Below are 23387 nucleotides of genomic sequence, written 5' to 3' on the forward strand. Positions count from 1 at the left end.
TTGAGGCATAATTTACATAAAATAAGATGATAAACTCTAAGTTCACAGCTTGAGAAATTTCAACAAATGTGCATACATGTAACCACCACCCAGATGAAGATATGGAACATTTCCATCACCCAAGAAAGTCCCCTTATGCACTTTCCTGGTTAATAATTGTCCCGTCCTTATCTCTTAACCACTGTTGATGCATTGTTGAACTGTTCTTAAATTTCATATAAATTGAATGATGTAGTATATATTCTTTTATGACTGGATGGCTTCTTTCACTCAATTTTTTGAGATAAGTAGTTTGTTAATTTTTATTGCTGAGTAGCATTCCATTGAATGAATATACTAAAATTTGTTTATCTAGTCTCCTGTTAATGGAAATGTGGGTTGTTTATAGTTGTGGGCTTTAAGAAAAAAATATCTGTGAACATTTTTGCACAGTCTTTTGGTGGACATGTGCACTTGTTTCTCTTGGGCATGTAGTTAGGAGTGGGGTCATTGGTCATAATGTAGGCATATGTTTAGCTCTAGCAGTTACTGCCAAATAATTCTCCAAAGTGGTTGTATCAATTTATACTCATAACACCAATAGATGAGAGAGTTGTGTTTGCTCCAGAGCCTTGTAAATACCCGGTATTATCAATTTTTGTAATTCTGGTAGCTGTGCATTAAGAAAATTTTAACAAAAGATTACTCATGTACAAAGTAAAGCATAGATTGAATGGGAGAGGAAACCAAACACATAGATAAGCCAGTTGCAAAGCTGTTGTCCCAATGACAGTGAGAGGACTCAAGACCTGGCCTGAGGGACCAGGAGCTGTGGGAAGGAAGGGTTTAAACTGAGTGACTTTACAGAGCTTGGTAGAGGTTGCCTCTTCTATCTAGAAAAATGTTTCACCATTTAAGTCACTTGCTATTAACTGTAGCCAGAGGAGTGGGGTCACCTTTAATAAATCTGCCTGAGAGAGATCTTATTGTGTTGCAGACACTGTAAATATTTAGAGAAATTCACTAGGAGAGCCTGAAGAGGGTTTCAGAAATGAGAGGGTTTGTCATGGGTTGAATGAATTGCCACATGAGGATTTTTAATATACTTTTTTGTTTGCTTCTTGCCTTGGGGACCTGATGTTAGGATTCCTTATTTTCTCCCTTCTTCCCTCCGCCCTCCTTCCTTCTTTCCTTCCATTAATCCATCAGTGAATAAACATTTGCTGAGGGCCTGCTCTGTGCCAGGCCCTGGCTGGGCTCTACAGTGAATCCAAAAATGAATTTGACATGTTCCAGTCCTCCAGGAGTTTGGCACATTCACTAAAGGATTTGACAAATATGCAAAAAGCTACAATACTAGGAAATGCCATGTAAATCCCCACTGTCCTGTGCCTGTGACCATCTCTCTGCTCCCTTGCAACTTAGGACTATTCAATGAAAAGAGTGAGTGCCTAGATTTGAAATGGAGGGTAGAGTGGATAGCAAGGAAGGTGTCCAGTTAGAGGTGGCATCTAGGTTAAACCAAGGATGGGTAAGACTTCAATAGTAGAGATGAGGGAAGGGTATGATAATAAGGAATAACTTGAGTAAATGTGTGGAAAGGCAAAATTTAGGGCAGAATGAGAGAATTACAAATAGAATTTGGCCAGAACACAGGATGTATGGAGATGAGTTGGTTGTAGTATATGAAGTAGGAAGTGAGAATGGACTGTGTGCCAGAACAGGAGCCAGGCTGCAAATTTTATTTATTTGATGGGTAATAGGGATCCACCGAAGGTTTTTGGTGAGAGCAACACAATCAGACCTGCCATTTGCAAAGATTACTCTGGCAGTGATAAACTGCAAGACTGAAGGCACAATAGTGTTTTAGGGGGTGTTATAATAGTCCAGGGGAGAATTAATGAGGGCATGTATTAGGTTGGCTGGGATAGAAAGGAGGGCATAGGTAATATGAAAAACAAGAAAAAAAGAGGGTTCAGAGATTTAAAAAAAAAAGGGAGGAAAGGGAAGGCAGAACAGAAACAATTGTTTTCTCTTTTCTTTCACAATGCTGTATTTGAAAGCAAGCCAAAATTTGCTTGAGGTAAGTGTGGGCGTTGATCAGGATTGAATTCCTGTTAGCAGGAGGTAGCTGAGCTGTGGGTAAGAGGTTAGACAGACAGAACCCTGAGTGGAACATTCTGCTGTGCTCAACATGAAATTTCTTAAGAAATAAAGCCCAACCAAAGCCAAAGCCCTATCCCTTGACTCTCCATGTTTCCTGCTGCTACTCCATCTCATTCCTAACTTTCAAAGTCAAGCATCTAGAAAAAGGTGCACATTTTCACTACTATCACTTCTTCACTTCCTACCCACTCAGCTCCCTCTGTTCTGGCTCTCACCTCCTTTACTGCAATAAAACAGTGCTCATTAAGTCACTGGGGCCTTCAGTGTTGCTAGAGTCAGTGGATATTCTTCTAGTCTTAGTTTACCTGCAGTCTCAGCTGTATCCAGCCCCAGTGTCCACTTCCCCTCTTTACAACGCTCTCTTTTCTTGGATTTTGTGACCTCACTCCGCCTAGTTTTCCTATTAAGTCTCTGGCTACTCCTGCTCTAGCACATCCTCCTCTACTAGGCTACCACACATTGGCAATTTTAGGCCTTCTTTTGTTTTTACTCTATGCTCTTTCCCTAAGTGACCCTGTTAGACACTCATAAACTTCTGTTTTGATCTATATGCTAATTGTGCCTAAATTTCTATCTCAGGTCTAGATGCCTCTCTGCTGAGCAACAGATCTCTAAATCCAACTGTATACTTAAAATGTCCATTTGAATGTCCCCAAAGCAGCTTAAACTCAGCATGTGCAAAATTGAATTCATGAACTCTTTCCTTCAAGAGTGTTCCTCTGTATGATAAGTGGCACCATCAGCCAGCCATTTATGCATTCCAGAAACTGAAGCTGGAGAAACAATCTCTTGACCATCTTCTCTCTCAAGCCCTCATATCAAATCCATTAATTTCTTGCTGACTTACTTCCTAAAATATTTCTGAAACCCATTCATTTCTTCACCCAAGTCCAAGTTACCAACAACTCCCATCTTGACCACTATCATGAACTCAAGGTGAGTCTGAGCCTGCCTGCCCTCTACTTCAATGCATCATCTTCCACTCAGAGCCAGTGTGAACCTTTCTAGGCTTAAATAGGCTCTTGTCTTCTTCAAAGACTTCAGCAGTCTTCCATTTCTCATAGAACAAAGACCATAGCGTTCATTTGGCCTTGAAGGCCCCACTAGGGCTGGCCATTGCTGTTCTCTTCAGCTTTACCCCTCCTCCTTTCCTCTCATTATGTTCCAGCCACTCAGATCTTCTCTCTGCCCTTCCTATCCCCCCAAACCCACTCCTCCAACAGTACTTATGCAGCTGCAGATTGCTCAGAACAATCCTCTCCCCTCCCCTCCTCTACCCAGTTGATTTCTATTCATGGTTTGAATTGCAGATTAAATACCACTTGCTCAGGGAAGGCGACTTTAGTGTCCTAATTTTGATTGTCCTAGAGCACCCTTGTTGTATGATTTTAGCACTGGATATCTTTCCTTGACAGCACTTTTCACAGCTCATAATGACCCACCTATTACTTTATTTGATTAAGGTTTTTCTATCTCATCCAACTGTGAGTTCCACGAGGCAGGAGCAGTGTCAGTTTTTGCTTATCTTTGTTTGGCTGGAGTGATTGGTAGTGTCTGGAGCACACTAAATGTTCAATAAATATGTGTTGAATAAATAAATGATCAAATGGGTTGAAGTAAGCTTTATTATACTGTGTCTCATGGACTGGTATTGGAGAAGCACTTAGTGCAACATAGTGGCTTTTCCCTCAGCAATGCCAGCTAAGTATGTTAATAAATATTCCAACCAGAGGTTAAAATTCGTGATCTTGAGCCATATACAGCTTGGTAGAAATGTTTAATTTCTACCAATGTTTTGAGAAAAATTTGAACTATATGCAAACATTTCAAAATGTGGAGATTTCAGGTAAAAAATCTCATTTTCTGGCTTTCCCAGAAAATGAAGCTCTGGTATCACTGGGCTCACATTTCCTTGTAGCAATAATTGACTGGAGTTGAAAAAGGGCTGCCCCTTTTAGATGGGGCATTAACTCTTCAATTCGCTATTGTTACCACCTAGTCTCCCTCGCTCATTTAATTACCTGTCTGGCCCATAGAGGCATAGAGTTTGTTATTCTTGGTCTGAGCTTCCATTATTAGAAATGGTTGGACTCAGCTAATGGAGTAGCCTGAAAAAAACCTTGAATTGTTGCCACGAAAAACCACAATTTCTTTTCCTTAATTCTTAGGAGTTTATCTTAGAAATGCAGAATTTTTTTTTATCTAACCCTTTCATTTTAGCGATGAAAGAGCTGAGAGCCAGAGTTGATAATGACTTGCCCAGGCTCTCAGAACTAGTTCTTTGTCTTTTGTCTGGTGCATTTACAAATATCAAAAAAAAAAAATATTTAGGAAAATGTATTCCTTTATAAATTTGCCATTTTAATTGTTATCATCTTAAGTCTAGAAGAACTAATTTAAACACATTAATTGATCTTTTAAGTCTCAACTTAGTCTCCTTAAATTTTTCCTTGAATTGTTTGGGATACTTAATGTTGGTTGTGTAGAAGCAGTAGTGTAGTAGTAGCAGTAGTAGTGGCAGTAGTAGCAGTAGAAGAAGTGTGTGAAAATATGAATTGCTGTTCCTGGGCTAATAGTTTCCTTCCATAAAGGTTGCTTTTATTTTTTAGTTGTTGTTGTTTCTTTCTGTATTTGTCTTGAGCCTATGAATTTTTTTTTTTTTTTTTGCAATCACACAAGAGGAGGTTTATTTTCTGGCTAGCCAGGGTCCAAGCCCCAGAGCACCAACGCAGTGGCCACTCTCGCAGGCAAGGACCCCGACCGGAACAATGGCATGCCTTTTATCCCCATGGTGCACAAGCTGCGCACAAGCTAACTACGCATGGATCATGCGTTGACCTTTAAAATGATTGGTTGCCCACTATTGCCTTTTGAAATAATTGGCGGGTTGGTTGCCCTCTATTGCCTGATGGGCCAGTTGCCCGTGCTTCAATGACCTCATCCCATAATTCCCCCTACAGCGGTGTAGCAAGCAAGCAATGACCAGAAGCAAAGGTTTGCAGTTAGCTCCTTGCCCCACCCAAGTAAATTCCCGACAATTGGAAGAATTCCTCTGCCCTTCCTCTGTCCTACAAATTCCTCTGCCCTACATTCCCCCCTTTCTCTAGGTAGCAGATGAGCACTCTTGCTCGTCCTCAAGGTCTCTTAGGTGCTCTAGTTCTGTAGCACTTGACTGTAGCTGCTGATATTGTTGTTGCAATACTAGTAGCTGGACGGTGTTTATCCGTTACAAAAGCTACTAGTCTATTAATTACACATGGCGTGAAAGTAAGGACTAAGATTAGCATAACGAGTGGGCCTAGTAGAGTGGATAGTAGCGTTGTTAACCAGCAGGAACTGTTAAACCAAGACTCAAACCAACCTGCTTGCTGTTCATATTCCCGTTTGCGGCGGGCAAGCCCTTCCCTGACCCTAGCTATAGATTCTCTAACAACTCCCGTATGGTCTGCATAGAAACAACATTCTTCTTTGAGGGCAGCACACAGTCCTCCTTGCTGGAGGAATACTAGATCTAACCCCCTCTGGTTCTGGAGCACTACCTCGGATCAACAGCTGCCCTCAGAGTATTAAACCCTCTTTGCTGCATTGCCAGAGAAGAGATACTAGTTCCTGCTCCTATTGCCCCTAAGCCAAAAGAGTAGCCAGGGTTATGGCTGTGAAGGGCTCTCTTTCTCTTTTAAAAATTAGGTTGGTGACTCTTCGCCCTACTATGCCTTCATACATTGTCTCCTCAGTGTGGTATATTATTTTTGGGAACACTAACACCATTATACAGTAATCTTTAGACCCATGTAAGGTTATGGGGTTGGTGGGGGTTCGGGGCGGTAAGTACAGCTGTAGGTCTCCATCCCAAAAACATTAGACCAAAAACACAACAACCAATCCCCATCGTGATCCGTCCATGTTGTCAACACCACACTCGGCTAGTCCGGGGTGGATTTTCACACTCCTCCCTCAGCCCTGAATTCTATCCGGTAGTCTGTGGGGAAGGCAAATCCCGGACGAGCCCCCAAATGTTAGGGACCGACCTTCCACAGCCCCACCGGACAGAAAAGCAGATACATCGAGGATGCAATCACACAAGAGGAGGTTTATTTTCTGGCTAGCCAGGGTCCAAGCCCCAGAGCACCAACGCAGTGGCCACTCTCACAGGCAAGGACCCCGACCGGAACAACGGCATGCCTTTTATCCCCATGGTGCACAAGCTGCGCACAAGCAGACTACGCATGGATCATGCGTTGACCTTTAAAATGATTGGTTGCCCACTATTGCCTTTTGAAATAATTGGCGGGTTGGTTGCCCTCTATTGCCTGATGGGCCAGTTGCCCGTGCTTCAATGACCTCATCCCATAATTCCCCTTACAGCGGTGTAGCAAGCAATGACCAGAAGCAAAGGTTTGCAGTTAGTTCCTTGCCCCACCCAAGTAAATTCCCGACAATTGGAAGAATTCCTCTGCCCTTCCTCTGTCCTACAAATTCCTCTACCCTACATTCCCCCCTTTCTCTAGGTAGCAGATGAGCACTCTTGCTCGTCCTCAAGGTCTCTTAGGTGCTCTAGTTCTATAGCACTTGACCATAGCTGCTGATATTGTTGTTGCAATACTAGTAGCTGGACGGTGTTTATCCATTACAAAAGCTACTAGTCTATTAATTACACATGGCGTGAAAGTAAGGACTAAGATTAGCATAATGAGTGGGCCTAGTAGAGTGGATAGTAGCGTTGTTAACCAGCGGGAACTGTTAAACCAAGACTCAAACCAACCTGCTTGCTGTTCATATTCCCGTTTGCGGCGGGCAAGCCCTTCCCTGACCTTAGCTATAGATTCTCTAACAACTCCCGTATGGTCTGCATAGAAATAACATTCTTCTTTGAGGGCAGCACACAGTCCTCCTTACTGGAGGAATACTAGATCTAACCCCCTCCGGTTCTGGAGCACTACCTCGGATAGGGAGGTTAGTGACTTTTCTAGGTGTGAGATTGAATCTTCTATCCTTGCAATATCTTCATCAACAGCTGCCCTCAGAGTATTAAACCCTCTTTGCTGCATTGCCAGAGAAGAGATACTAGTTCCTGCTCCTATTGTCCCTAAGCCAAAAAGAGTAGCCAGGGTTATGGCTGTGAAGGGCTCTCTTTTACTTTCAAAAATTAGGTTGGTGACTCTTCGCCCTACTATGCCTTCATACATTGTCTCCTCAGTGTGGTATATTATTTTTGGGAACACTAACACCATTATACAGTAATCTTTAGACCCATGTAAGGTTATGGGGTTGGTGGGGGTTCGGGGCGGTAAGTACAGCTGTAGGTCTCCATCCCAAAAACATTAGACCAAAAACACAACAACCAATCCCCATCGTGATCCGTCCATGTTGTCAACACCACACTCGGCTAGTCCGGGGTGGATTTTCACACTCCTCCCTCAGCCCTGAATTCTATCCGGTAGTCTGTGGGGAAGGCAAATCCCGGACGAGCCCCCAAATGTTAGGGACCGACCTTCCACAGCCCCACCGGACAGAAAAGCAGATACATCGAGGATGCAATCACACAAGAGGAGGTTTATTTTCTGGCTAGCCAGGGTCCAAGCCCCAGAGCACCAACGCAGTGGCCACTCTCGCAGGCAAGGACGGGCCTATGAATTTTTATTACAGTTTTATTTTTAGCTTTTAAAAAAATTGTGATAAGGTTAGAGCTGGAACCCATACTACTAAGTGAAGTATCCCAAGAATGGAAAAACAAGCACCAGATATATTCTCCAGAAAACTGGTATTAACTGACTAGCACCTAAGTGGACACATAGATACTACAGTAATAGGGTACTGGGCAGGTGGGAGGGGGGAGGGGGGAGGGGGGTGGGTATATACATACATAATGAGTGAGATGTGCACCATCTGGGGGATGGTCATGATGGAGACTCAGACTTTTGGGGGGAGGGGGGAAATGGGCATTTATTGAAACCTTAAAATCTGTACCCCCATAATATGCCAAAATAAAAAAAAAATTAAAAAAAAATTGTGATAAAATATACATACACAGTGATACAATTTATCACTGTAACTATTTTAAAGCATACAATTTAGTAACAGTAAGTGTATTCACAATGTTGCACAACAATTTCCTCTATCTAGTTTCAGAAATTTTTCACCACCCAAAATGGAAACTCTGTATCCTTTCCCCATTTCTGCCTATCTCCATCCCCTGGCAACCGCTAATCTGCTTTCTGTCTCTGTGAATTTGCCTATTCTGGGTATTTTCTATAGATAGAATTGTATAGTATGTGGCCCTTTGTGTCTGACTTCTTTCACTTAGTATAAAGTTTTCGAGGTTCATCCATGTTGTAGCACATATCAGTACTTCATTCCATTTTATAGCCGAATAATATTTGGAATGAATAAACCACATTTTGTTTATCCATTCATTCATTAGTGGACATTTACGTTGTTTCTACTTTTTAGCTATTGTGACTAAAGCTGCTATGAGCACTCATGTACAAGTTTTTTGATTCTAATTTTTACAGTTTATATATCAGGAACCCATTTATTATTTCTGAAAGGCTGTTTGTCTATTGTGAATAAAGGTAAAAAAGGAGTTGACAGGTCAATTTGACGTCAATTTCTATTGATTTCTCTTCTGCATCTCTCTGGATCTGGCTTGAAATTGCAGATATTTATAGGCAAGAAATAGCAGCTCATTTTCAGTCGCCTGGAAAACACCAGTTGTTTAAACAAATCACAAAGAAGAAACCAAACTAACCAAGTGATGTGGCTATTAAAGCTATCAAATCTTATGAGGGAAAGTATGGATCTTATTCAGGAGGAAATCTACAAAAGAACAGCTTAGCTCTGAGTCAAGGTACATCTGGTGAGCTTTTCACTTTCATTCAACATACATGTATTGACTCACTGTACGCTTGATCTATGCATGAATGCAGCTTGGAGTCAAGTAAAGAAATTTAGATATTAATTAAGTAAATATGCACGTGTAATTACAAACAGTCCTTGAAGGAAATCTGTAAGGAGTATGATAGTACATAATATGGCTACTTGCTCTTTTATGGGGGCTATGACAAGGCCTTGATGAGGAAATGACTTTTGAGCTGTGTAAGAGTTAACTAGGTGGGCAAACAAGCATTGAGTACCTAATGTGTGCTAGATACTGGCCTAAATGCTTTGGCTTCAATGATTAATAAGAAGTAACCTCTGCCCAGGAGGTCTGTTTTCTTGAGAATCTTAGTAAACGCCCTACTGAATCATTCATTATAAACCTCTTTATCCTAATGAATGACAAAGAAATGGCTCCAGGTTGGAGCCCATTCGTTTCCCTGGGAGTTTTCAGGGGATCGCTCAGTGGCAGGCTCAGTGCAGGTAGAATAATTTTGACAGGAAAGTTTTCAAATTGCTCAACTGTGATTCAGGTCTAAAGTTCTGATAGCCTTACTGACAAGCCATGGGTCTAAGTTAAAGTAGTGAAATCAGCTTTCATGAGGTAATAATAGTTCATTCCAGCACATTTTCTTGGGCAATTGTCAGTCTAGTATCTTTCACAATTAACACCCCAGACTCTACATTGTTGGAGTCTATACCTTTATTCAGCAATCTACTCCTCAAAATCGAGCCATGAATTATTGTTTAAGCACTGGGATATTGGATAATATGTATAGTGCACACGCCAATAAATAGTGGGCTAGGTCTGCAGAAAAGTTCTGACCAGTAAAGACCCCTTGCCTTTGTAATGAGGCTTTATGCTGCCTCTAATGAGAAATGACTGGAATAATGAGAAACATTAGGCTGCTTGGCCAACAATGAAACAGGGTTAATTAGAATGTCAGATAATGCCAATCTGCATTGTTTAAAATAAATCTCAGGTTGGGGGAATATACCATTTTTAGGGAATGGTGCTTTTCTTTGGAGATCAGTTCCTAAATGATTTTTACATCTGTCAATATCTGCTCTGAATTTCATATCTTGCCCCTGCTACTATATGTTAGGGTCCCTTTTCATAGGAATGTTATTACATGGTACAGAGTATTGCTGTCTTGGGGCCAAATATTATATTATATTGTACATAGGGATATATTTTAGATTTCAGAAGAATATCATTTGTAATGTTCACTCAAATGCAGTGGCAGATCACTTGATATGGGAAAATATCTTGATTTAGAGGATGAAGAAGTTTAAGTAATTATTTGATTTATAAAAGGTCTCACAGTGAGCTCCTTCTGAAAAATCTTCAAGTGCATGATTAGGTTAATAGTGATTTGTCTTAAAACTTTCCTGGGAACCCCTTTACTGAGAATGAGGTTATTGAGAATGAATTATCATTTATAAGCTCCCATTGTAGAATGTGATTATAATTCTAGCAAAGGGCTTGCAGACTACTGGACTGAGAGTTGCCAAAGATGTGAGATATTGTATGTGGAAGAGCTTGTCAGGTCTCTGCAAAGAGAAGGAGAAGAAAGTGGAGAAAAGAAGGGCAAAAGCAGACAGAGGTGAAAGAGTGGAGTCGGCCCTCTGTATCTGAGGGTTCCACATCTATGGATTCAACCAACTGTGGATCAAAATATTAAAAGGAACCAATAAAAAATAACAAAAATACACAATAAAAAATACAAATTTAAAAATTCAGTATAACAACTATTTACCTAGCATTTACATTGTATCATGTATTATAAGTAATCTAATTAGAAATGATTTAAAGTATACAGGAGGATATACACAGGTTATATGCAAATAGTATGCCATTTTTTCTAAGGGACTAAAGCATCTGCAGATTTTGGTATCCTTGTGGGTCCTGGAATCAATTCTCCTCGGATACCTAGAGACAACTGAAGCATGAGTGAGGTGTGGGTGTGACTGAGATCCAAGTGACATTGCCTTAGTGTCATTGGTCAGTTGCCTGGAGAGTTTTGGGCCCCGCATGTTAAGCTGGTGGGAAGAGTCACTTTCTGGAGCCTATGCCTGTTAAAACTGCTCTTTCAGACTACATGGTTCTAGAAGACTCCTAGTGGCCCCAGCCTGCTTGGATGCCTGGAGCTTGTTCAACAAAAGCATAGATTCTTCTTGGTGGTGGAGGAGCACAAAGGGGAACCAGAAAAGAGCACACATCTTGCTTAAGAAGGCTTTAGAGAAACAAAATTAGTAGAGAGAAAAGAAGTGAACACTGCAGAATCAAAACAAACAAGTAAATAAAAACAAAAGCACTATATATGAAGCAAAACCAGAAGGAAATACAGTTAACATAAAGGTGATGGAATTTGGGGTATCCTTCCTTTTCTCTAAATTTTCTGTGATGTGATTATATTATAAGATTTTCATTTTAAGAGAAAGTAATTGCAGCAGTTTGGGGCATGTGTGTGTCGGGGGAGGGGGTGATAATTAAGCCCTGAACTTGTAGTCAGGATCTCTGGGTTTAACCTCAGCTTTATAACCAACTGCCCATGGAATTTTGGGTTATTTAACTGCTCCCTGCCTTGGTTTCTTCATGTTGAGAACTGAAACCAACATAAATTCCTGTTCCTGTATTTAACAATAGTGGGACCAGGCATATGTTCTTGTCTCCATGTTAAAAAATATTGAGAACAAGAAAAAATAACTTAAGTTACTTGCTACAGAAAATAATAGTTCCTAGAATATAAAACTACAAACTATTAATAAAATAACTTATTCATGAAGACTAACAGCTTACTCTTAAAGACTTGTTCAAGTCTTTTGCTGTGCCTACCAATCCAAAGCTATTATGTCACAAACTTGGGCCAATCCTAGTTTCCCACCTTGCAAAACCCACTTTAAAATCACCCCGCTCAGGCCGGGCGCTGTGGCTCACGCCTGTAATCCTAGCTCTTGGGAGGCCGAGGCGGGCGGATTGCTCAAGGTCAGGAGTCAGGATTGCTCAAGGTCAGCCTGAGCAAGAGCGAGACCCCGTCTCTACTATAAACAGAAAGAAATTAATTGGCCAACTGATATATATATATAAAAAAAAATTAGCCGGGCATAGTGGCACATGCCTGTAGTCCCAGCTACTCGGGAGGCTGAGGCAGAAGGATCACTCGAGCCCAGGAGTGAGGTTGCTGTGAGCTAGGCTGACGCCACGGCACTCACTCTAGCCTGGACAACAAAGTGAGACTCTGTCTCAAAAAAAAAAATAAAATAAAATAAAATAAAATCACCCCGCTCAAGCCCTAAAATTCTATAAAGATCCTCTCCAATTTAGGCCTTCTGAGACACTACTGAGACTGTCAACAAGGTGTTCTCTCTTACTGCAGTGAGTCTGATAAATTGCTTTGTTTGATACTGTAACATGTTTTTCTGGGAGCTTTTTGATGATGTGACAATATGCAAAATTGGTTGGACCCTATACTCTTGGAAGTCCCCTTTTATCTCACACTTTCTTGGATTCATGCTGGTGACATTTTCTTTTTTTTGGCTCTTTCAGCCATGGATTCAACTACTTTTACAAACTGTTTTTTTTCATGTTTTATTTTTTTCTTTTTCCTCTTTAGTTTGAAAGTGCAATCTAAGCTGGACATTTCAGAGAAACAGCCACCACTAAATTCTAGCTGCAGTTAAGAAGCTGAAAGATGGTGGTGATGGTTGTACAACAATGTGAATGTACTTAATGTCACGAAACTGTACACTTAAAAATAGTTACAATGATACATTTTATGTTATATATATTTTAACACAATTTAAAAAGAAGAAAAAGCCAAAGGCAAGTCCTCCTTGCAATCTTTCTACTGGCGCCATAGGATCCAAGGAAGGTGCTGCTGGAAACTGTTCCTCCTCCTAGATTAAAAGACACACATAAAATGCATCAGGTCTAGTGCCTGTTAGAGTAGGGAAGTGCTCAGTTGTCCATCTTTGCCACCTCTTCCTCCTCCTCCTTCTCTTTCTCCTTCTCCAGGGGAGAGTAGGATAGGCAACTCTTTCCTTCGCCTTTAAAGTAACAATTTCAAACCTACTAATATAAGGATAGAGTGGGTAAATACCCAGAACCTGACTCAGAATTGTCTTGGTTCAGCATGCTCTTTTATTTTGACCCAGTTTTTGCACTGGCAGATCGGGGTGCCATGACAGGAAGGCTAATGTTATGGTTAGACCAATGCTAAGTTTAAGGAGAAGGCCGATGGAACTTAACAAGAGGGTGGAGAGGTAGATGTGGTTAGAAATGGCAGAACCAACCAGAATATTAATTTTTATCAATATCAATAAGAATATCAATTTTTCTTTGGCAGTGGAAGCATAAGGAATATACAGGTTATTTTATGCAAAGGTAGGCTCAATAAATCTGGTTTTTCTAGTTGTCATCATAAGTTCTATCCAAGGTCAGCTGTGTAATTTGTGGGGCCCAGTGAAAAATGAAAATGTGAGGTCTTATGTTCAAAAAGCAGGAAAAAAATGCTGTTAAAGGTACTTAAAATACAAAGGTTTTTGCTGTCTTCCATGGTCTCTCTCTCTCTCTCTTGACTTTCATGGTATTTTTTATCTGCTATTTACTGTGGTTCTAAGTAAGAAGAAATTAAAAATTTAAATGATTAGCATAAATTACCATTTATCTTTATACTGTGCAGTGACAGTTTTAAATGCAAATATGAGAGCATTTAACTCATATGCAGAATCATCAAATGACACAATTTGTATTTTGTAGTTTTTATGTGTATATGTATTTCACTCTTACCAGAACAGTGGAATTGCTGCACACAGGAAACCATTTTTATTTCACTTCTTGATGCACACACACTCTACCAACATGCTCTACTTATTGCTTACTGATGAGTGAGGAAGGGCTGAAAGGAAAGAAAAAGAGTTGCCCTGTCTTTGCCTTTCCTCCTATGTTATTTTCTGTGGAAGTGGTTGATTAATGCAGAGAAGTAACATGAGTGAGAAAGGATATGATAGGGTTCCTTGGTCATTCGTGTTTCTGAGAATGTCTTTGCTTTCTCTGTGTTCAAAGAAAATTCTACTTTGGATGGAAAACATGGCCTCTTGGGACTGGCAGCAACCCTACTTCTTACTTGTGGATGTAACACACTTACTTTACACTTGCTTTGAGTCTCACTGAATTCACATGCATCATGGGTCCATTGGAGTTCTGTGCTCATGGGGCATCACAAAAGCTATACCTGAAAGAGGTGGCAGGAAATGGATACACATATAGCATGTATCTCATCTTCTCACCCTCATGCTTCATTATCCCATTGGATTTCATGTATGAAACATACTTTCAAAGATAAAATTATTAAGAATTTAAAGATGGTGACAGCAGAGCATTAACTATTGGGGGGGGGTGCTTCTGAATGTGGAGCTCAGTGGGACTGCACAGATTCATGAAGTAGGTCCTGGACCCATCAGGATATGATATTACATCCAAAAATAAATACTAATCTGACTCCAAAAAAATCTATGAAAATTAAATTCGTTTTTACTGAAATTTTCTTGAGATTACTGAGGAGAGGGTATCAAAGTACATTACCAGATAATATTTTCTACAAATCCTTTTTAAGTTTCTCTCTCACCAAAGTTCTGTTTTGAGGCAGCTGCTATGTTGGCAGACTCTGGTCCCTGAAGGTTCAGGCATTGGGATGAATGAGGGAGAGAGGATGGCCTGGCTTGGTTTATAGCCAGGGCCCCTAATTGGTCACAGGCACCTGCTTCTTTTTTTTTTTTTTTTTTTTTTTTGAATTTTTTATTTTTTATTTTGGCATATTATGGGGGTACAGATTTTAAGGTTTCAATAAATGCCCATTTCCCCCCCCTCCCCCCAAAAGTCTGAGTCTCCATCAAGGCACCTGCTTCTTTAAAGAAGCCAGTTGTCTAGGGAGAACCAGTTGGGATGAATCAAAGGGTTTATTTCCTCTTACTTTATCAGAATGGCTAACTCATTGTTCTCTTAAAGTACATATAAGGCAACTGAATTTATTTTCATAAGTTTTGAGATAAGAGAGTGGAATTAAAAGGAAAACAAATTAACAGCTCTCCAGGGCATGATGCACATGGAAGTTAATCAGTGGCTCCAAAGTGAACGGTTCCACTGGGATTTGAACCCATGTCTCTCTGCCTCTAAAGCTGGGCTCTTTCCATTTGATCATGCTGGTCTCCACCAAAGGGAAGAAGGTACCTCTTGAGCACCTACTGCTTGCTGGCCATGTATAAGGTAATGTATGTAACAACTATGTAATGGAGTATTACTAATACTAGTTCTCATTTTCCTGATGAGGAGACTGAGGCTCGGTGGGGCTAAGTACCTTGCCTGAGGTCACAGAGCAAGTAAGTGACAATGCCAATATCCAGGTCATTTCTGAGCCCCAAATTGACATTTCCTCAGTTTGCACAGAGCTAGGGAGAACCCAGGTCTCCTAGTTTCCTCTTCATTGATCTTTCCAGAATACCAGGCTGCTTGCATCATTAAATCCTTGTTGATTGATGATTGATAGACTCTAAAGGGCTATTCTGTGCTTGTCAAGGGGTGTAGGACTTGATGTGGAGAAGGGAAGAGGGATTTCACCAATTGCCTCTTTGATTAAATTTATCAACATTCAGCCTCCTTCCCCAGAGCCTGTTAACTTTTCTCCACTTTGGTTCTCCCAAGAACATTTGCTGGGGTTGGTGGGGTATAGGGGATGGGGATGGTCAGGAATGAGGAAAGAAGAGGACTATTTCTGTAGCTCCTTTTCTTCCCCACATCCCCACCTCTGTTGGGATATTTCGTCACACATATTCAGTAACCTGTCATCACAAGAATTTGCTGAGATAGTTCAGTGGAAATAGGATGAACTTATATGGGATTTTAATTTCATCTGCTGACACTTAACTCAGATAGGTCAGAATTTTAGCGCTGATAGCCAAAGGCTATCAGAAAACTTCTGGAACAAAACTCAGTTAAGATGCTTTCTTCAGAATATATTGTGAAATAAAAACAAAATAGTGTGACTCCTGGTTTTTAAGTGTGATAATTGTACTTAATGTACAATGATCTGTAAATTTTTTCTTTATGGGAGTACAAATATTATTAGGGTTACATATATTGCCCCTGCCACCCCTCCCCCACCCCACCATGCCAGAGCTTCAAGCGTGTCCAACCCCCAGGTGGTGCGCACCACACCCATTATGTAAGTATACACCATTCCCCTCCTCCCCCCTTCCACCTGTCCATCTCCCGATAACAGTTTTTTTTTAGACATTTTGGTTACATTGTATGTCTTTGCCTCTCCCTAAAAAGGGTTAGAGGTAATCCCTTCCCCCTCACAATGCTCGCCACATCCCTAAGATGTGCGTCTCCCCCCACCCCCCGCAAATCCCTGGTGAACACTATCATTATTTGAGCACCATAGTTTTAATCAGTCAGTATCAATTTGATGACGAGTAGATGTATAGCCCATTTTCCAGATCCTGTGTTGCCTTGCTTTGGATAATGGGCTTAAGCTTAATCCAGGATAGCATAAACGGTGCTAGCTCACTGTTGTTTCTTAGGATTAAATAATATTCCACTGTGAGCATATACCAAATTTTAGTTATCCACTCATGAATTGACGGGCACTTGGGTAGTTTCCATGACGGTGCAATAGTGCATTGTGCTGCCATAAACATTCGGGTGCAGATGTCTTTATAATAGAGAGACTTATGTTCTTTTGGGTAGATGCCCGACAATGCTATTGCTGGGTCGAATGGTATTTCTATTTCCAGCTGTTTGAGGTATCTTCACATTCTTTTCCACAAAGGTTGCACTAATTTGCAGTCTCACCAGCAGTGTAAGAGTGTTCCTGTCTCTCCACATCCTCGCCAGCATTTGTTGTTTTGGGATTTCTTGATACAGGCCATTCTCACTGGGGTTAGGTGGTATCTCATTATGGTTTTGATTTGCATTTCTCTAATGATTAGAGATGTTGAGCATTTTTTTATATGTTTACAGTCCATTATTCTGTCTTCTTTGGAGAAGTTTCTGTTCATTTTCATTGCCCATTTCTTGATGGGGTGTTTGATTTTTTTCTTGTTAATTCTTTTAAGATCTAGATAGATTCTTGTTATTAGACCTTCATCAGAAGTGTAGAGAATGAATATTTTCTCCCACTCTGTGGATTGTCTATTTGTTCTACTGATGGTTTCCTTGGCTGTGCAGAAACTTTTTAATTTGATCAGATCCCATTTGTTTATTTTTACTGTGGGGGTGATTGCCTTGGGGGTCTTCCTCAAAAATTCTTTGCCTAGACCAGTATCTGATAGGGGTTTCCCAACATCTTCTTCTAGGATTCTTAAAATTTCATGCCTTAGGTTTAAGTCTGTTATCCATCTTGAATGAATTTTTGTGAGAGGTTAGAGGTTGGGATCCTGATTCGCTCTTCTGAATGTTGCTAATCAGTTTTCCCAGCACCATTTATTGAAGAGGGATTCTTTTCCCCATTGTATATTTTTGTCTGCTTTATCAAATATTAGGTTGTCATATACTGATGGTTTCATCTCTGGTATGTCAGATCTATTCCAGATCTCGATGCTTCTGTTTTTGTGCCAATACCAGGTGATTTACCTATTATTGCTTTATAGTACATCTTTAAGTCAGGAAGACTGATGCCTCCCAGTTTGTTATTTTTACTTAAGATTGCTTTGGCTATACGTGGTTTTTTCTGGTTCCATACAAGGTGAAGAATTATTTTTTCTAGACCTGTAAAGAATGATGATGGCACTTTGATGGGGATTGCATTTAATCTGTAGATCACTTTAGGTAATATTGACATTTTAATGATATTAATTCTACCAATCCATGAACAAGGTAGATTTTTCCATTTGTTTACATCTTTGACAACTTCTGTTTTTAGTGTTTCGTAGTTGTCCTTGTATAAATCTTTCATATCTCTCATTAAGTATATTCCTAGGTATTTAATTTTCTTTAGGGCTACAGTAAAGGGTATTGCGTTTTTGATTTGAGTTTCTGCTTGATGGTTCTTGGCATATTTGAATGCTTCTGATTTGTGTTTATTGATTTTATAACCTGAGACTTTACCAAATTCATTTATCAAATCTAGGAGTCTCTTGGATGAATCCATGGGGTTTTCTAGGTATATATCATTGGCGAAGAGTGAGAGTTTGATCTCATCTGCCCCCGCTTGGATGCCCTTAATACCCCTCTCTTGCCTGATTGCTATAGCTAGGACTTTGAGCACTATGTTGAATAGGAAAGGAGATAGTGGGCATCCTTGTCTAGTTTGGTTTGAAGAGGGAATGATTTCAATTTTTCCCTATTTAGTATGATATTAGCAGTGGGTTTGTCATAAATGGATTTGATAAATTTAAGGTATCGGCCATCTATGTATATTTTGTTAAGAGTTTTTATCATAAAGGTATGTTGAACTTTGTCAAATGCTTTTTCTGCATCTATTGACAGAATCATATGGTCTTTGTTCTTGATTTTATTTATGAAGTGAATTGCATTTATAGACTTGCGTATCTTGAACCAGCCTTGCATCCTGGAATAAAGCCCACTTGGTCATGGTGAATTATTTTTTTGATGTGCTGCTGAATTGTATTTGCTAAAATTTTATTTAGGATTTTTGCATCTATATTCATGAGGGGTATTGGTCTGCAATTTTCTTTTTTTGTTGTGTCCTTTCCTGGCTTTGGTATCAAGGTGATATTGGCTTTGTAGAATGAGTTAGGAAGGATACCATCCTTCTCAATGGTGTGGAATAGTTTCTGTAGTATAGGTATGAGTTCATCTTTCTATGTTTGGTAGAACTCTGAAGTGTAGCCATCTGGCCCAGGACTTTTCCGTTTGGGGAGGTTTTAATTACTGCTTCAGTTTCTGAGCTTGAGATTGGTCTGTTCAAGAATTCTGTTACCTCCTGGGTGAACTTAGGGAGGTTGTATGACTCCAGGAATCTGTCCATTTCATCTTAATTCTGTAGTTTTTTGGCATATAGATTTCTATAGTAGTCAAAGATAATGTTTTGTATTTCTGTGGAGTCTGTTGTGATCTCTGCTTTTTCATTTCTTATTAAGTTTATTAGAGTCCTTTCCCTTTGAATTCTTGTCACCCTAGCCAGAGGGCCATCAATTTTGTTGATCTTTTTGAAAAACCAGCTTCTGGTTTTGTTGATCTTCCATATAATTCTCTCGTTCTCCATTTCATTTAGTTGAGCTTTGATCTTAGATATTTCTTTTCTTCTGCTAGGATTGGAATTGGTTTGCTCTTCTTTTTCTAATTCCTTGAGTCTATTCATTAGGTTGTCGGTGTCTAATCTTTCTGTTTTTTGGATGTGAGCATTTATTGCTATTAGTTTTCCTCTCAGATATGCTTTTGCTGTATCCCACAGGTTTTGGTAAGATGTGGCTTCATTGTCATTTTGTTCGAAGAAACTCTTGATTTCCCTCTGAATTTCTTCCTTGACCCAATAGTTATTCCACAGTAGATTGTTTAGTTTCCGTGACTTTGTGATGTGGTGTGTATTTCTGTTAGAATTGAACTCTAATTTTATACCACTATGGTCAGAGAAGATACATGGTATTATTTTTATTTTCTTGAATTTTTTAAGATCTGCTTTGCAGTCTAGTATGTGATCAATTTTGGAGAAGGATCCATGGGCTACTGAGAAGAATGTAAATTCAATTTTATTTGAGTGGAATGTTCTGTAGAGATCTGTCAGACCTTTTTGGTCAGGAGCTTTGTTTAAGTCCCTTATTTCTTTACTTAATTTCTCTTTGGAGGATCTATCCAGTTCATTTAGTGGCATGTTGAAGTCCCCTGCTACTATGGCAGTATCGTTTAATGTGGTATTTATTTCAGACAAGGTTTGCTTTATGTAATTGGGTGCTCTTGCATTGGGTGCATAAATATTAAGAATTGTTAAATCTTCTTGTTGGATCTTCCCATTCACCATTATAAAGTGGCCGTCTTTATCCTTTTTTACTTTTGCTATTTTAAAAATAATGTTGTCTGCAAGTAATATAGCTACCCTTGCTTTCTTTTGACTTCCATTTGCCTGGATGATAGTTTTCCATCCCTTGATCTTCAGCTGGGAGGCATCTTTGTAGTCTAGATGTGTTTCCTGTATACAGCAAATACTAGGCTTGTGGAATTTTATCCACTCTGCCAGTCTATGCCTTTTCAGAGGACAGTTTAATCCATTTACATTTATTGAGAGGATTGAAATTGGAGGAAGATTTCCGTTCATGTTGTTGGGTGAAGTCCTGTTGCTTTGTCTTAGTCCTTGAGGCATCATGAAGTTCGAGGTCTAGACTTTAATTCGTTGAGGATTTTATTTTCAGGAGTGTCTATTGCCCTGTTCACTGTGGAAGGCAGGTCTGAAAATTTCCTATAGGGCTGGTCTGGTCTTTGAAAATTCTTTCAGCAATTGCTTGTCTGAGAAGGATTTTATTTCACCCTCATAGATGAAACTTAATTTTGCTGGATAAATAATTCTAGGTTGAGTTTTGTTCTGTTTTAGAAGATTAAGGATAGGCACCCACTCCGTTCTGGCTTGTAAGGTTTCAGATAAGAAGTCTGTTGTTAGTCTGATAGGCTTTCCTTGATAGGTTATTTGTTGTTTTTGCCTTTCTGTATGGAGGATTGCTTCTTTCACATTTACTTTGGTCAGCTTAATAACTACATGAGGAGGTGATTGCCTATTCACATTGAGTCTCCCAGGAGTTCTGTGTGCTTCTTATATTTGGATATCAAGATTTCTGGCCAGGCCCGGCATATTTTCCTCCTGGATGCCATAAAATAAGTTTTCCAACCCTTGTGAATGTTCCTCTTCTCCTTCTGGAATCCCAATCAATCTGAGATTCAACTTTTTTACATAATCCCATACTTCCTGTAAGCTTTGGTCTTGTCTCTTGTTTCTGTGCTCCCCTTCTTCTTCTGATTTGTTAGCATGTAGGCATAATCTTCAAGCTCTGAGATTCTTTTCTCATCATGATCTATCCTGTTTTTGAGGCTTTCCACTGTATTATGGAGTTCCTTGAATGTTTCCTTCATTGCCAGAATTTCTGCTTGGTTTCTCTGAATTACTTCTTTATCTTTTGAGAAATTTTCATTCATTTCCTGGATTGTTCTTGTGGGTTCTCTATGTTGGGATTCTATTTTCTCTTCAATTCCATTGAGCTTTCTAACAATCCATATTCGGAATTCTTCCTCTGTTAGTTTAATCATATCATGTAAGTTGGTGTCAGTTGGTGGAGAATGAGTATTTTCTTTTGGAGGTGACTTTTTTCTCTGATCCTTCATGATTCCTGTTATCTTTTGCTGGTTCTTCCTCATCTGGATACTTTGTTGAGGACCAGAGGTGCTGGAACTTGGTTATGAGCTATGTTCTTGTGTTCCAAAATGATGATCCTTGGAAGAGCTGGGGAGTATGTGCTCTGGTTCTGTAACGTCTAAGATGAGTTTGAGCCTGTTGGGTTATCTTTGACCTGATGTCTTCACCTTCTGTCCACAGAATTTAGTGGGTTTGGGTCCCTTGCTTAGACACCCAAGGGATCGTTCACTCTAGTAAGATGGAGACTGGTTTCCACCAGTGGGAAGCACTGTGTTAGGCTCTGCGTTTACTTTTTCTTTTGTTCTCTGTGGTTTGCAAGAAGTAGTCAGTTATCAATTTATCCCAAGATCTTTGTATTGCACTCTAAGCCTCCAAATAGGATATACAGGTATCTCAGTCTTAAGCGAATGTCTTGCCACTCCCAGGGTTCTTCAAGTCCTCAGGAATAGCAGCCTCCTTCGCAACTCCGCCTTGCTAAGACAAACTCTGCTCTCTGGGCATAGATTGCAAATAGATGAATGCATTAAAAAACCACCCAGGTTCAATCTTGCGAGACAGCTGTGAAACAAAACACTGCTCTCCCCTTTCAGCTCCTTTAAACTCAGCTTCCGAGGCCACCAGCTGGGTTAGGGCAGAGGGGAAGACTGAGATCACTACCAGGGCAGGCCTCCACAGCATTGCCAAGCTACGGGGTGGCGGTGGCATGCTTTGGCAGTACTGATGCTGAGTGTCCCCTATTCTGTGGAAGACTGGGTTGGGTTTGGCAGGCTGGCTCCAAATGTCTGCTGCCCTCCCTAAATTCCCTGCTCGCAGAGACCCAGTAGTTTATGTGTGCAGATCTGCCCTCTGTCTACCCAGCACTAGTCAAAGCCTCAATGATATCCAAAGGCAAAGCCTCCTTTAAGGTAGAGTCCCCTCTTCCTGGTCCTGGAAGCATCTTGAGGTGGAATGCCAGATTCAGCACTTGTTTCTGTGGTACAGGAAGGCGGCCACTGTGTTCTGAACTTGCAGGTTCAGCACCTGCCACTGCTTCAGTGGAGCGCTGGGAATTCATAAAGTTGCCTTCTCCAGAAGCCCTATCAGATCAGCCAGTTTGGGGTAGAGGGGATGCCTGAGCCTGCTTCCAGTGTGGCCCTCCGCAGCGTTTCTAAGCTATAGAGTAGCCTGGCTGTGCTGGGAAGTGGCTGTTGGGTTCGGACCCTTCTCCACCTGCTACTGCTTCAGCGGAGCACTGGGAGTTCAAAAAGTTGCCTTCTCCAGAAGCCCAGTCAGTTCAGCAAGTTTAGGGTAGTGGGGATGCCTGAAAAACGTTTCCTCCGCAGTGGGGTCCTCTGCAGCATCTCCAAGCTATGGGGCAGCGGGGCGGTACTAGAAAGCAGCTGGTGGGTTTGGACCCTACCCCACTGGCTACTGCTTCAGTGGGGCGCTGCAGAGAATTCAAAATGCTGCCTGCTCCAGACTCTACTCCAAACCACTCGTCTTCCCACGTTGCTGCCTCCCACCAACTTCAGGCAATTCCCTGCCTGCGTGGGTGTGGGGTTCGGTGGGGAAGGGATCGTCTCTCTGTGCAGGGCAGAAGCAACGCCTCCTCTGGCCAGCCCGTGGGGCAGCAGACGTGTGGATGCACTCCCTCCCACTATATTTCCAACTCCCCAGGTTTTGTGGAAGAATTTTCAGTTCACCTTTGATTATCGTCTACATTTTCTGTATCCCGGTGTCTCTTTGCAGTCTTGTGAAGCTGATCCAGAGTAGGTGCAGATTACTTGCATGTGGTTGTCTGCCTTCTTCATTTCTCACTCTGAGAGCCGAGAGCCAAGAGGTCAGTCCTATTCCACCATTTTTTGTAGCCCTCTTCTGCTCGATCTGTAAATTTTTGTGGGAGATCTATTTTTATTTCTTCATGTCTGGATGAATGAATGAGGTGAGAGTGAGGAAGGGAAAAAGAAGGTTATTATGTTGGAAGTTCCCATGATTCTGTGAGGTGCCAACATTCCTAGGCCTCAG

The sequence above is a fragment of the Microcebus murinus genome, chromosome X, assembly GCF_040939455.1.
Source record: "Microcebus murinus isolate Inina chromosome X, M.murinus_Inina_mat1.0, whole genome shotgun sequence".
Lineage (NCBI taxonomy): Eukaryota > Metazoa > Chordata > Mammalia > Primates > Cheirogaleidae > Microcebus > Microcebus murinus.